The sequence below is a fragment of the Rhinopithecus bieti genome, unplaced genomic scaffold, assembly GCF_001698545.2.
Source record: "Rhinopithecus bieti isolate Rb0 unplaced genomic scaffold, ASM169854v2 scaffold_32083, whole genome shotgun sequence".
In the NCBI taxonomy this organism is placed as follows: domain Eukaryota; kingdom Metazoa; phylum Chordata; class Mammalia; order Primates; family Cercopithecidae; genus Rhinopithecus; species Rhinopithecus bieti.
Window position 1 is genome coordinate 1,012,931 of NW_016814096.1, and position 14,973 is coordinate 1,027,903.

General features: G+C 41.9%; 1 protein-coding gene across 4 annotated transcripts in view; it reads left to right on the forward strand.

Moving 5' to 3' along the window:
- Positions 1-15: 15 nt before the first annotated feature.
- The window catches only part of HIPK3 (homeodomain interacting protein kinase 3), a 95,449-nt gene continuing 80,491 nt past the window's right edge, over positions 16-14,973 (forward strand). For 2 of the 4 annotated variants that reach the window (XM_017849720.1, XM_017849723.1), the window contains exon 1: positions 16-602. The gene's annotated coding sequence lies outside the window, so the exon portion shown is untranslated. Of the gene's footprint in view, positions 603-1,045; positions 1,401-14,973 lie in introns of those variants that run through there. The other 2 variants (XM_017849721.1, XM_017849724.1) reach the window with 1 other exon arrangement.

Consider the following 14,973-nt stretch of genomic DNA (forward strand, 5'->3'; position numbering starts at 1 on the left):
CAGCGCTGCGGGCGGGCGGTGGCGCTGCGGAGGCGGTGGCCGAGGCCGGCGGGCGCGGAGGAGGGGCCCGAGGCTGGGGCGGCTGGTAGCAGCTGCCTCAGTGACGACTGCCGGCATCTCGGCGACCTGAGGAGATCAAGCCGCGGGCCCCGTCGTCGCCGCCACTCCCGCCTGTCTTCCTTCTCCGCTCCCGGCCGGGGCGTCAGGAATGGGCCCCAACCGCCGTGGGCCCCGCACCCTGCGTCGCCCGTAGGCCCCAGCAGCCGGAGGCCGGCCGGCCTCCCACTACCCCTCGCCCTAGCTAAGCCGTCCCCACCCCAAATCCCCGGGAAGGAAGATGAGGGAGACAGGCCCGGCGCTTAGCAGCCAGAGCAGCAGCAGCAGCAGCAGCAGCGGCAGCGGTCGCGGGAGGGTGTTTCGCCGTTTCCTCTCAGCCGCCAGGACAAGATGGCAGCGGCCGCGGAGAGGGGCTGAGCCCGGGCTGGGTGGTGCCGCCTGCTGAAGCGCCTGGCTCCCGGTCCCCGGCACGGCTCTGCGCCCCACCCCGGACATGCTCAGGGCTGCGGCCGCCCGAAGAGGAGAGAGCGCGGGCCTCTAGGAAGGTAAGGGAGTTGAGCGAGGGGCGCCGCCACCCCGGGGTGTGGGGATCGGCTCCGTCCGCGGGCTCCACGGGCAGCGAACCCCAATCCTGACCCGGGTCTGGCCCGACCCCTAAAGAGCGGCCTGCACTCGTTGCGCGTCCCGTGCCCCATCCGCATCCCCAGCGCTCTCGTGCTCCCAGTTTCCGCCCTAGCCCCCGCGGTGTGGCCCGGTATGGGCCGCTCCCTCGAAGCCGGCGCCACGCCAGGCCCTGGGCCGCCGGACGCGGGGGCCGCAGCCTCCGGGAAGCCGCGCTTGGCCGGGGCTCGGGGCCTGGGCCTCCCCTCCCCTGCCAAGGTTGCGCAACGGCTCTTCCCAGCAACCGAAGTTTTGTTTAGTCCCACGGGGAGCCTCTTCCCCCCTCCGCAGCCCAAGGCCGTAACTGCGGACATCTCTTTCCTTTCATTAAGGGGAACAAACGCAAACACGCGCACGCACGCAGCTTGAGCACCCCAGCCGATGGCCCAGTCCCCGGCTTTGTGGCCCCGTCCCCAGCGTCGCGGAGCGGCGGGTTTGCAGGGTGTCAACTCTGGGGACGTGCGTGCGTGTGATTGTTGGGGAGGAGAAATGTGATCCGCGGCTCCGCGTCCCCAGCGGCGGCGGGAGGAAGGCGTGGCGGCCGCGCGGCGGGGCTGTTGCCGGCTTCTCTCGTTACGGTGGCGGCCGCTCGCTTCCCTTCGCTGCACTAGGAGAACTGGCGGAAAGACTTTGGATGAGAATGTCTGTTTCTCTGTCGGGAGGGAGACGGCTGTTGTAAAATGGTATGTGGCTCTCGGGGAATCCTGTTGTTCCCCAGTCTCATCTCTGCTTGAGGAATTGCGCTGAAGAGTTTATGCGTAAATTACCCTGGACTTGTTACAGAGTAGTCGTAACACGTTCAGGCCTTTGAACCGTGTTTTCACAACCTCTTACTGTCCTGTTAGGGAATTTGTTTTTCCACCTGTCAGTTGGCTGCTTCTAATTATAATAAGGGGCTTCTATTAGCAACAGCAAAAAATTTCAGTTTATCGTCCAGTTTAGAGGGAAAGCTCATAGTTGGTTCTATTGTCAACTTTGTTTTGATGTCTGTCTGGTAGGGCCGGAAAAGTTAGCTGGCAAACCAGTCTGCGCGTGTGCTTTTGCGTACTTTCTAGTAGTTTGGAGATCTGCTGACGCTTTTTCCCTTTTTGCTGTTTTAGGTATTTGCTTTTAGCTGTAGCTTCTGAAGTGGGAGTACTTCTATTCAAACCATTTCAGTTAATTTCAAAGTTTTGATTGCTGGGCTCTTTAAAATTTTTAAAGCTGATCAGATTTTTTGATGAAAAGTCTTGAGCCGTAACGATGGTTACTGTTTACCCAACTATGACATTTTAATCCTATATTCTTATTTAATTTTTCAGAAGCTGGTGAAGTCTCACCATATGTTTGATAAGTCTAGATTCTGCTTATGTTTGCAAGTGCAGTGCTAATTTTATACAATGAGCAATGATAAGGTTTAGATAGGTCATGATTAAGCTTAGTATTTTAAGTAAACAAAATATGATGACCTTTTTTAAAAAAGTTTTCATAGTTTTATTGATTATCTTATGCTTTCGTGACACTTATCAGTAATTGCAAGTTTACCAGCCAGATACAGTTATTTAGTTGTAAGTCAATGAAATATTTCTTGGTGTATTTATGGCTGCATTCATAAAGTGCAGAGGACTCTTGTTTATGAAATATAATGCTTAACCTGTTTGAGGTTTCTTTTTCTTTTTTGAAATTTATGTATTTAAAATTTGTGTTAAGGTAGAGGTGTGTTGAAATATTTGTGATGTTTGGGCTTGTCGTTTTTTTGGAAAAATTTGTTCCTTAAGTCTCCCCCCGACCCAAGGGGATCTCTTTTCTAAGAAAAAAGTATTTGTGGAGAACCTTAGATTAAAACTGTTGTAAAAAAGTAAGATGAGTTTGAAATCTAGAACAGAACTGGCCATTAAATGTTTCAACTTTATATTTGGGCCTTGCTGACTACAGTAGCTAAACATACATATTAGGCAAGCAGATCATAACATGGTAAGCCAGCCTTACTTAGTTTATTGTCAAAATATATTTTCCATTGAACTAGTCATTACCTTGCTTATAAACCAATGTCATTGGCTTTTGGGCATGGGGTTTTAGAGTCACATTAAAATGGATGGTTTATATGAGATACTTACTGTGAACATGCTTGAAAAGAAGCTGTAGATCATACTCTTAACTTTTTGGATACCATAAAATAGGGTGTAAATTACAGAGGTAGGTTGCTGTTGCAAGTGTGGCGTGGGCACATAGGTTTTTATGTTTAATGCAAGATATGGAGAGCCTCCCTGCACCCCCTGCAACTTAAAAAAGCAGCAGCTATCAAATTAATTTTTTGATTGAGCTTTTGTTTTTATTTATTTATTTATTTATTTGTTTGTTTTTGAGACGGAGTCTCCCTCTGTCGCCCAAGCTGGAGTGCAGTGGCCGGATCTCAGCTCACTGCAAGCTCCGCCTCCCGGGTTCACCCCATTCTCCTGCCTCAGCCTCCCGAGTAGCTGGGACTACAGGCGCCCGCCACCTCGCCCGGCTAGTTTTTTGTACTTTTAGTAGAGACGGGGTTTCACCGTGTTAGCCAGGATGGTCTCGATCTCCTGACCTCGTGATCCGCCCGTCTCGGCCTCCCAAAGTGCTGAGATGACAGGCTTGAGCCACCGCGCCCGGCCGAGCTTTTGTTTTTAATATTTGATGCATGAACCTGAAAGCATATGGATAGGAGGAAAGGGAAAATGTAAATTTCAGAATGCTGCAATATTATTTTTCAGACCTGATTCACATCTATTTCATGGAATGCTTGTTTGCATGTTGTTTTTTATTTGAAGGTTAGTATGACTTACCTTGGTAACTTTTGAAGTTAACTTTATTTTACCAGGTAAGAGAGTTAACTTATTAAGTGTTATTTTCGTAGCAACAGTTTTCCAAGTATGATGATGAGGTAAATTAGAATTGCACTATTGGTGGTTAATTCAAAGGCATAAAAATGTAGTTCCCATTGCAACCTCACATTTAAGTTTGGAGATGAAAAGATGTCATGGTAATATTTAGATTCAAAGATATTCTATGGAAATTCTCCATATTTAAAAATGCTTCCAGAAGTTGTTATTCCTGCCTCTTAACTCTTAGAGGACGCAGAATAACTTGATTTATCGCTGCCAAAATAAATATTCGTGTTGTAGCTGTCCTGGTTTTCTAATGTCCAAAGTTGAGACTTCCAATGTGGTGTGTTTTACTTGGAAGTTACTTCTGAAGACAAACTACTAAAACTTTGTTAAAATGGAGCACTCTATCAGTGTGTTTATTTTTTAAAAGGTATTCCGCTCCCACCCCCCAGCCTTTCACTGGGTATTTCTCTTTTTAACTTGTTGAGAGCTTTGTCGTGGGGATTCTTTTGTGTATGATACCAGTGTAAGTCTAAAGGGATTATATATATATATATATATTTTTCTTTTTAAACTTTCAGGTTCAGGGGTATATGTGCGGGTTTGTTATATAGATAAACTTGTGTCGTGTGTTTGATGTACAGATTATTTTGTCACTCAGGGACTAAGCCTAATACTCAATACTTTTTCTGCTCTTCTCCCTCCTCCCATCCTCCACCGTCTGGTAGGTCCCAGTGTCTGTTGTTCCCCTCTTTGTGTCCATGTGTTCTTATCATTTAGCTTCCACTTGTAAGTGAGAACGTCTGGTATTTGGTTTTCTGTTCCTGCATTATTTATTAAGGATAATGGCCTCCAGCCCCATCCATGTTCCTGCAAAGGACATGACATTCTTTTTTTATGGCTGGGGAGTATTCCATGGTACATATGCAGCATATTTTTAAAAAATCCAATCTTCCATTGATGAACATTTAGGTTGATTCCATGTCTTTGCTCTTGTGAATAGTGTGCTACAATGAACATATGCATGCATGTGTCTCTATGATAAAACAATATATATTTCTTTTTTTTTTTTTTTTTTTTTGAGACAGAGTCTTGCTGAGTCGCCCAGTCTGGAGTGCAGTGGCGCGATCTCGGCTCACTGCAAGCTCCGCCCCCCGGGTTCCCGCCATTCTCCTGCCTCAGCCTCCCAAGTAGCTGGGACTACAGGCGCCCGCAGCTATGCCCGGCTAATTTTTTGCATTTTTGGTAGAGATGGGGTTTCACCGTGTTAGCCAGGATGGTCTCGATCTCCTGACCTCGTGATCCACCCGCCTCGGCCTCCCAAAGTGTTGGGATTACAGGCGTGAGCCACTGCGCCCGGCAAACAATTTATATTTCTTTGGATATATACCCAGTAATGGGATTGCTGGATCCAGTGGTAGTTTTGTTTTTAGCTCTTTGAGGAGTCACCACACTACTTTCCACAATGGCTGAACTAATTCCCACCAACAGTGTATAAGCCTTCCCTTCTACAACCTCATCAGCATCTGTTATTTTTTGACTTTTTAGTAATAGCCATTCTGACTGGTGTGAGATGGTATCTCATGGTTTTGATTTGCATTTCTCTAATGATCAGTGATAAACTTTTTTTCATATGCTTGTTTGGCCACACAGATGTCTTTTGAAGAGTGTCTGTTGATGTCTAAAGGAATTATTTTAAATGTCCTAACTGGTTCCGGATCCAGCTGCTTAAAAATATGTATCTTGCCTAATACTTAGGCAACTTATATTAAGAATATATATTTGGAGAAGTACTGAGTCAGTGGAGGCTTTTAGGATAGTCAGTACTTATGTGGCCTACTTAAGGAAGAATAGTTCACTTCTTTTGGTTGGCTTGGTATGTAGTTAAGAGTAGTTTGGAGGAAGAACAACTTATTATTAGTGTGCTGCTTCTGTAGCTTTGAGCTTTTGTTTTGAATATTAGTCACTTGTAGGACCAAGATAGAATAGATATTTGCAGGATGTATGTAACACATTTATAAGTTTGTCAAATGAAACCTTGAGCTTTTTAGCAGATCAGGCTGTTCTCCTCAGTTGATACTTGGAACATATGTTACTAAACAAAGGCAGCATATTGTCTGGATTCTGAGATGCCACTGTTATACCAGGGACCTAGAGCTTCTGTTCTTACTGTGTGGAAATTAAAACAACTGGATGAGTATTGTCAATATGTATTGTATTTTTAGGACAGCATTTGTGGTTTGGAGACAGTTAAGTTATTAAGCAGATTTACTTTGTCTTTTATATTTGGCAGTTAATGCCAAGTTAGTACTTGCGAAGGCTTTTTTCAACAGAAAGTCCTTGAAAGGGAGCAAACTGAGGACCATATTTTTGACCTTACATGGTATTTTGTTACTTTAAACTAATTCTCTAATTTTTATATTTAATCTTTTATCTTTTATATTTATTTTTTCTATTTTTGTATTTATTTTTTCTTTTACAGACAGGGTTTTGCTCCATGGCCCAGGCTGGAGTATAGTGGTATGATCATAGCTCACTGCAGTCTCAACCTCCTGCGCTCAGGAGATCCTTCTGCCTCAGTCTCCAAATAGCTGAGACTACAGGAGGTACCGCCACCATGTCCGCTCATTTTCATTTCTTTTCTTTCTTTCTAACATGGTCTTACTGACACCTGGAATTTTCATTTTTCATAGAGATGGGGTTATGCTTTGTTGCTCAGGCTGGTCTTGAATTCCTGGGCTCAAGCGATCCTCCTGCCTTGGCCTCCCAAAGTGCTGGGATGACAGACGCGAGCCACCATGCCAGGCCCAATTTCTCTAATTTTCTAAAATAATGAGACCTTTTCCATTCTTTAGGAGACTGAGTGGGACAGTGGGTGGTGAGGCAGGTGAGATAGGGGAGACTGGACAGTAGAAGGGGGAAGAGCTTGGTTTAATTGAATTTGGGAGACTGAAATCGGCTTTAATTAATTAATTAATTTATTTCTGAGATAGGGCCTCGCTCTGTCACCCAGGCTGGAGTGCAGTAGTGCGATCTCGGCTCACTGCAACCTCCGCCTCCAGGTTCAAGTGATTCTCCTTTCTCAGCCTCCTGAGTAGCTGGGATTACAGGTGCCTGCCACCACACCCAGCTAATTTTTGTATTTTTAGTGGAGACGGGAATTTGCCATGTTGTCCAGGCTGGTCTCAAAGTCCTGGCCTCAAATGATCTGCCCACCTTGGCCTCCCAAAGTGCTGGGATTACAGTAAGCCACCGGGCCTGGCTGCTATGATTTTAAATGTCCAAGTTGCTGGAGACCAGAGTTCACTTAGTGAAAAATTGTAATAGCTTGAGGGAAAGATTAAGTCAGTGACCTGCTAAGTGATCAGTCTTGTGAAGTAATAGCATCTCTGTTTATCATCCTTGACCTCAGTTTTTAAAATCCCTGCCCCAACCCCTTCCTCTTTCTGCCTTTTGTTTCTTCAATCTGAGAGACTTTTCCTTAAGGTGGAGTTTGGGGAAGACAAGCTTTTCTACAATTAAAAAAAAAAAGTCTTATGTTCCAGGACTAATCTGAAGCTGCAAGTGCGAAGACTATAGAACATAATATTGCTGTTAAAATGAGTTTGAGTTGTAGGATATATCCTTTTAGTTTCTGGAGATAATAAAAAATAAAACTCAGATACATCATGTATGAATTAAAACTCAGACTTCTGATACCTATGTCTGTCACACAGTCCTTTTCACCTTTTCTGAGATAAATATGTCTTTTAAAAGACCAGATTTCCAGGTACACTTTCACCTTTGCGTTCTCTTTTGGTGCTAATCTTGTCTTTTCGATTTTAAACAAAAAGGTCACACTTAAAGAAAGTGGCTATTTAGAGAAGCATAATAAAGGGAATGTGGTTTTGCTCATTTTGAGCTGTACTTCTTTCTTTAGCTAAAGATCTAAGTTGTGAAAGACTGATTCTTTCATGTAATTCTTGGATGATGATGAAAGTAAAGGATTGCCAAGGGCTGGTCAGATATAATTTCTTTTTATTTTTCGTAATTGTTTTTTATGCTGAACACCTTTTCCATCCAAGTAACTTGAGTGAGGTCTGACCCTGCTTAGCTCCAAGATCAAGGCACGTTCCGAAGATCAGAAATTTTTCCATTTCAATTCTAGTTCGAAAAAAACAGTTTAGGATTTTGGTAGGCATTGAAAATCAAAGGTTTTGGAGGCGATCTTCCCCACCCTAAAATTTTGTAGTTTATTAAATTCATATTTGATTTAATACGGATTACAAGAAAATTGTTTTAAGGATGTAGAAATAAAAACTTGGCTGATTTGGCTTAGACAGTATTTTACTGTGGAAATTTTAGAAAGATATTTGATTTGCTAAAAAAAAAATGTTTATTTCAAATTCTTTAACTTCCCCCTACTTGGTTGTATATTATTTATAAGTATACAAAATATTTTAGAGTTTTTAAAAACAAAATAGCGAACTTGAAAACATTTGCAGGAAATAACTTTGCTTATTAAATATTTCCTACCCTATAAAGTGGCATATAAAGGCCTAAAAGTGCCAACTTTTAAAGTCTGTTTCAACTTTTTAAAAGTATATTTCAACTATGTGTTATCTCTTTAATAATACAGAGAGTCTGGTAGGTTTGGTAAACTATACGACTTTAGATATATAATGCTACAGTTTTAAATAGTTAATAAGATAGATAAGAGTGATAACACTGACAACTGAACCTGACTTTCTAGACATTTCTTCCAACGTATGACTTAAATGAATACTTCTGAAGGCTCTATGTATGTAATTTATTATAATTTCTATTGAGTTTAAGTAGGGTATAGTGACATAAAATCACAATGAAAATTACAGGTTATGCTGTTATATGACCTATAGCTATGATGATGCTGTGCTATATTCTCAAAACCAAATAAGAATGTTTTGGGCCAACTTCTAATAAGACAGTTTCAGTGGAGACAGTAAAATGTCTCTGCAGTATATTGGTTGTAGTTTTGTATTTTAAAGTTAGGTAAAATAATATTGGGTTCAAAATAGTAGATTTGTAATCACTGTTTAGTGTGCTTTAAATATTTTTTGTAGCTGATCACAGACTGTTGCCACAAAAAAGCTAGAAAATTTATTATGACAGATAATGATAAAATATTTGTATGAAAACTATTTATCTTATCAGCCAGGCACGGTGGCTCATGCCTGTAATCCCAGCACTTTGGGAGGCTGTGGTAGGTGGATCGCTTGAGCATAGGAGTTCAAGACCAGACTGGGTAACGTGGTGAAATCCTGTGTCTACAAAAAATACGAAAACTAGCTGGGCGTGGTGATGTGCACCTGTAGTCCCAGCTACTGGGGAGGCTGAAGTGGGAGATAACTTGAGCCCAGGAGGTCGAGGCTGCAGTGAGCTGAGATCGTACCACTGCAATCCAGCTTGAGTGATGGAGTGAGACCTTCTCTCAAAAAAAAAAAAAAAAAAAAAAAAAAAGGGCCGGGCACCGTGACTACACCTGTAATCCCAGCACTTTGGGAGGCCGAGGCGGGCGTATCACAAGGTCAGGAGATCGAGACAATCCTGGCTAACACGGTGAAACCCCGTCTCTACTAAAAATACAAAAGAAAAGTAGCCGGGCATGGTGGCTGTAGTCCCAGCTACTCAGGAGGCTGAGGCAGGAGAATGGTGTGAACCCAGGAGGCGGAGCTTGCAGTGAGCTGAGATCGCGCCACTGCATTCCAGCCTGGGCGACAGAGCGAGACTCCATCTTAAAAAATAAAAAATAAAAAACAAAAGAAACAAAACAAACCTATTTTATCTAGTACATATTTGTCCACTAAGTGCAAAGTACTGTGCAGTGAACGAAGAGACTAACACGTGGTCCCAGCTTTGAACAAGTGTATGATAAGTGAAATTAGCTGAATACTGTAAGTTTTCTTTTATATTTGTATATGTACACCTAAGTTAGAAAAACACTGCTTAAGAAAAATGATTTAACGATAGCACATTCAAACTTCTTAGGCTGTTTATTTTATTAAATATGAAATATTTAAATGATATTAAAATAGTAGCATTCATGTTAAAGTTGTGTGTTATTCACTGCTGCTCTTGCAGTGGGTAAAACCAAAATAAGTCATTGAAAAATATGAACACTCCTGTAGTCCCAGCACTCTGGGAGGCTGAAGCGGGTGGATCCCTTGAGGCCAGGCGTCTGAGACCAGCTTGTGCCAACATGCAGAAACCTTTTCCTACCGAAAAACGAAGAAAATACAAAAAGTATTCAGGCATAGTGGTGCATGCTTGTGGTCCTGGCTGTTGGAGAGGCTGAGGTGGAAGGATTGCTTGAGCCCAGGGAGGTGGATGCTGCAGTAAGTAAACCACAATTGCGCCACTGCACTCTAGCCCCTGGAGACAGAGTGAGACCTTATCTCAAAAAAAAAAAAACAAAAAAAACCCCAAAACCCAAATTTTAACTTTATTCATTTTTTTTATACTTCGTCAAGTCCTGATTGAAAAAAAAAATTACCAGTTTTATCTTGTGACAAGTGTTTTCATTAAGGCTACCCAGATTTATAGTCGAAGTATCTTATAGAGATAAACTATATGTTAATTTAAATAAAGAGAAAGTCATATTTCTCAGATGTGGCTAATAATATAGTTCTCTTGTTTTCTCATGGTTTTTTCTTCTGGACCTGTACAGTTTTCACATTGCCTGAGGGAATTCTATTAGGCTTGCCTTTTCTGGCAATATTTCCTTTCTCCTAAATTTAGAATGCAGAGCCCTTTAAACCTCATTCCTCTGCCAACCTGTGGAAAGTAAACAAAAGGTGAAAACATTTCAAGTTTTTTTTTCTTTTCTTTTCTTGAGACAGAGTCTTGATCTGTCCCCAGGCTGGAGTGCAGTGGCGTGACCACGGCTCACTGCAACCTCTGCCTCCTGGGTTCAAGCGATTCTCCTGCCTCAGCCTCCTGAACAGCTAAGGTGACAGGCAACTGCTAGCACGCCTGGCTAATTTTTGTGTTTTTAGTATAGACGGGGTTTCACCATGTTGGTCAGTCTGGTCTCAAACTCCTGACCTCAGGTGATCCGCCCGCTTCAGCCTACCAAAGTGCTGGGATTACAGGCATGAGCCACTGAGCCCGGCCTACATTACAGGATATTTTTAAGAATGTTGAACCTGCTAGCTTTAACTTATTTGAAACCACTACGCAAAAGGAATATTATTTTTGTTTTTCATTTATGTAAGTTGAAAGTGTATTTAACTTGGAGTCTTTAAAAGCAGAGATGTGAAAATGACAAGTATTTTATTGTTTTGCTCCTAGTATAATTGTATATAATACAGTATTCTTGGCCAAGCGTGGTGGCTCACGCCTTTAATCCCCGCAGTTTGGGAGGCCGAGCCAGGCAGATCACCTGAGGTCAGGAGTTCGAGACCAGCGGGACCAACATGGTGAAACCCAATCTCTACTAAAAATACAAAAATTAGCCGAGTGTGGTGGTGGGCGCCTGTAATATCAGCTGCTCAGGAGCCTGAGGCAGGCAAATCGCTTGAACCCAGGAGGTGGAGGTTGCAGTGAGCCAAGATGGTGCCACTGCACTCCAGCTTGGGCGACGAGTGAAACTGCATCTCAAAAACAAACAAAAAACAGTATTCTTAATGAAATTCAACAATTTGGCAACATTTTGATATTTTATACACATGTTTTTAAAATCGAATTCTGGGCCGGGTGTAGTGGTGCAAGCCTGTAATCCTAGCACTTTAGGAGGCTGAAGTTGGAGGATTGCTTGAAGCCAGGAGTTTAAGACCAGCCTGGGGTATATAGTGAGGCTCTATCTCTAAAAAATGCAATTACCTGAGTGAGGTGGTGCATACCTGTAGTCCTAGCCTCTCAGGAGGCTGAGATGGAAAGATCATTTGAACCTAGGAGTTAGAGGCTGCAGTGAGCTAGAATTGCACCACTGCATGACACCTTAGACAACAGAGTAAGAGTCCATCACCAAAAAAAAAAAAAAAAAAAAAAATTAAAAAAAGAATCTTGTATGCAGAAGTGTTTGGTATGATAACATAATTAATTGCCAATAGCCTCGAACGGAAAATTTTTAGGAGTATTTGCCTTATGAGTTGCCTTCTCTAAGCCTAGTGTGGCATTTCTGAAACTATTTGTAGTGACCACTCTGTAATTTCTCCTTAAGTATCTCAAAATCTGAAATCTCCTTAAAGTATCTCACATCTGAAGGTCTATCTAGCTTGAAATGGTTTTGCATTAATTCTATTGCAAGAAAATGAAATACCTCATTTCTTAACCTATTAGAAGTTAATATATAACATTTTGGGAATGTTATACTTTCATTTAAAATATGAAATAGTATCTGAACTGTTCCTCAAGTTTAGGGACCATGTTCTATCCGTTTTTATGTTCCCTAAAGTGTATAATAGACGTTGGAAAACAAACATATTATTATTATAAAAGGAGTCAAATACAGACGTATGATACTCAACTTACATACCTTAATCAAAGTGTAGCCTCTTTATTGCGTAGCTTGGCAGGTACCTGACCAAGCAGTTGTGAACGTGTCATCGACAAACTTAGCTTCTCAAAACTCTCCTTTACTCCTGCCTCTTTTTTTACTTCTAACAGATGAGTCTCTTTCCTGTATAAAGGTCAGTAGGTATGACCTTCTCCCAGATTTCCAACCCTTTACCTCTGGACTTAACTCCAACAGTACACACTTTGGGATTTCACTCCTCTCTCAAGGAAAGATACATCTCTTAATGCCTCCGAGATTACTCCCTATTTTCTATGTGGGCTTCATCCAGAATTGTGTTTTTCAACATCTGGAGCTTGTCCAAAAACTTAAAGTTCTCCTTTTTTCCTGCTTTTTTTTTTTTTGACAGGTAACATTATATATATTTATTGTGTACAACATTGGCTCTTTTTCCTTCAGCCTTTTAATATGCCCAAGTATCTGAGATCTTAAGCAGCCATCTTTTAATTGTACCTCTTCAAGTCTAGGGTCCTCTGTTTCTTTTTCTGTTTCTTCTGACCTTCTTTAATGTGTTCTCTGACCTTTACTTGGATTTCTGTTACTTCATAGCCTTTGGCAGTATAGTTTTGTCCATGCCACTTTAATGAAATTGCTCCTACTAAGCTCCCCTGTTGTTTTCTTTTATTTATAGTTTATGTATTCCTTCAGATTGTGTTTATAGTGCCCCCTACTCAGTTCTTAGCTTTCAGCCCATATTTTGAACCTCCTTTTCATCTCCATATTTTCCCCTACAAATACCTCAGGGTTATCTTGTTTCTAAATCCTTTGCCTAAACTCCCTATCTAGCATCCTCATTTCTGTTGCCTTCTGTGTGTGTGTGTGTGTATACATATATATGTGTGTGTGTGTATATATATATATTTTTTTTTTCTTTTGAGACAGAGTTTTGCTTTTGTTGCCCAAGCTGGAGTGCAGTGGCGTGACTTGGCTAATTGCAACCTCTGCCTTTCAGGTTCAAGCGATTCATCTGCCTTAACTTCCCAAGTAGTTGGGATTACAGGTGCGTGCCACGAGGCCTGGCTAGTTTTTTGTATTTTTAGTAGAAACGGGGTTTCACCATGTTAGCCAGGCTGGTCTCGAACTCCTGACTTCAGGTGATCCACTGGCCTCATCCTCCTGAAGTGCTGGGATTACAGGCGTGAGCCACCATGCCTGGCCTGCCTTTTGTTTATGTTTAAAACTTTTATTTATTTATTTATTTATTTTTTGAGAGAGAGTCTTTCTCTGTCACCCAGGCTGGAGTGCAATGGCGTGATCTCGGCTCACTGCAACCTCTGCCTCCTGGGTTCAAGCAATTCTCCTGCCTCAGCCTCCCAAGTAGCTGGGATTACAGGTACCTGCCACCACGCCTGGCTAAGAAAATTGAGAATGTATGAAAACTTACAGTAAAAATAAGATATTAAAAAGAAAGAATGTATAACAACTGTATGAAAGTGCTAATTACAGTTTTATATGAACAGTGAAAAAAATGGAAAAAAAGTGCAGCAAATTATGATATGCACATAGGATAGAACATTATGCTGCTATTTAAAATAATAATAGTTGATAAGAGTCTGAGTGTGGTGGCTCATGCCTGAAATCCCAGCACTTTAGGAGGCCAAGGTAGGTGGATCACTTGAGCGCAGGAGTGCCAGACCAGCCTGGGCAACATGGTGAAACCCTGTCTCTAATTAAAAAAAGAATACAAAATGTGATAAAAAGAATAAGAGAAAACATTGTTATATCAATTTATCATGTATTTTAATTTTAACCATATGATAAAACATATAAATGACTTGAAGGAATTAGGTTCTTTTCCCTGAATACTTTGTAATTTTATAGTAATGGAATAATTTCAAAATGATTGCTATACTGAAATTTAGCCTCTTGTTAATGTGAATGATGTATCTTTTCATGATTTTATGGCAAAATACTTTAAGTTTTATATTCGTTAGTATACCAATTCTAGCAGTGTGATTCCGGGTAAATGATACTGCCTTAGTGGTAATTTTTACTCAATTTGCAAGGTTCTATGAGTAAATAGCATTCTAAGTGTTAATATGATAAATAATGATATAAAATAACTGGTTTGGCATATTTCATCATGTATAGTGAATATGCAATCATTATTTTCATATCTGAGATTCTATCTAGTTTCTTGTGCAAATGCCTAAAAAATGGTGGCTGGGTGTGGTGACTCACAACTGTAATCTCAGCACTTTGGGAGGCCAAGGTGGGCAGATTACTGGAGCCCAAGAGTTTGAGACCAGCCATGGTGAGACCCTATCTCTACAAAAAAGTACAAAAAATTAACTGGGTGTGGTGGCATGTGCTTGTAATCACAGCTACCAGGGAGGTTGAAGTGAAAGGATCACTTGAGCCCTGGCGGTCTAGGATGCAGAGGAATGATTGTACCACTACATTCCAGCCTGGGCAACAGAGCAAGACCCTGTCTCACAATAAAGAAATAAATTTAAAAAAGTCAATTTTAGTTACTATTCGAGAATAGATTTCTTTTTTTTTCTTTTTTTTTTTGAGACGGAGTCTCGCTCTGTGGCCCAGGCTGGAGTGCGGTGGCCGGATCTCAGCTCACTGCAAGTTCCGCCTCCCAGGTTTACGCCATTCTCCTGCCTCAGCCTCCCGAGTAGCTGGGACTACAGGCGCCCGCCACCTCGCCCGGCTAGTTTTTTGTATTTTTTAGTAGAGACGGGGTTTCACCGTGTTAGCCAGGACGGTCTTGATCTCCTGACCTCGTGATCCGCCCGTCTCGGCCTCCCAAAGTGCTGGGATTACAGGCTTGAGCCACTGCGCCCGGTGGAGAATAGATTTCTAATCAGTAAACTGTAACTACTTTGCAGCCATTTTCAGTCTAATGAGGAAGCACATTTTTATTTATGGGATCATTGG